Source organism: Oncorhynchus mykiss, chromosome 8, assembly GCF_057628025.1.
Source record: "Oncorhynchus mykiss isolate SJ-2025 chromosome 8, ASM5762802v1, whole genome shotgun sequence".
Taxonomy (NCBI): Eukaryota; Metazoa; Chordata; class Actinopteri; order Salmoniformes; family Salmonidae; genus Oncorhynchus; species Oncorhynchus mykiss.
Window position 1 is genome coordinate 57,945,386 of NC_143029.1, and position 896 is coordinate 57,946,281.

Below are 896 nucleotides of genomic sequence, written 5' to 3' on the forward strand. Positions count from 1 at the left end.
CAGTGCCACTGAGGTCTTCCATCATTTTAATGTAGTCAACTGGGTGGGACTTCGAACGTGATCACCAGGAGGGATCAACCAATCGTGAAGAAAATGGACTACTTCAAAATTGCCTCAATGGCGCTGCCCATGCCATCAGACACTATGTCTATAATGAGTCCCTTTATCTCTATGGTTTGGAGTTACCTTTCTAGCTAATAGTTTACACTTCCACTTACAATTATGTGGAGGTGAAAATAATGATAAACTATATACCACATCTATTCATTTTAAAATGTTGATTACTTCTCCTTCCCATTATCATTGACCTGACAAGACGAGACATTTTACTAACGCATGAAGGGGGTCCCTGGGCAAGAAATGGTTGAAGACCACAGGTCTAGGTCATTTCCTTGCACATCTTTAGATTACAATGTTAGAGAATGGATTTCCATCCCTTACGGTTGAGTATGGTCCAGTATGACACTCGTGCCAGGACTGTACAGTTCAATTAAAATAGGCAAATATAATATTAATTTCAGAGATTTAGATAAAAGAGCGAGCAAAAGACAGGAGATCATGCTGAAAATGTAGAGGTTAGAGAACATACAGTGACAGTCGAGTCAGAGAGACCTCAGTAAAGCAAGAGTGGAAAGCAGGGTGGGAAATTCAAATTGAGTAAATATGTTTTAAAATGTAGTCATCTTCTGGTTTGCAGTTTTGTGCCACAAACTAATTTTGATTTCCCACCCTGGGCAGAGAAAATCAGAACAGTAAGAGTGAGGTGTAGAGGAGAAAGAAAGCGAGAGCATAGAGACAGAAGAGGGTGAATAGAGCTACAGGAAAGTTTATTGAGCATGCTACAGATGTAAATCAGAGTAGGTACACACAGCAGGAACCATCAAACATGGACTCAC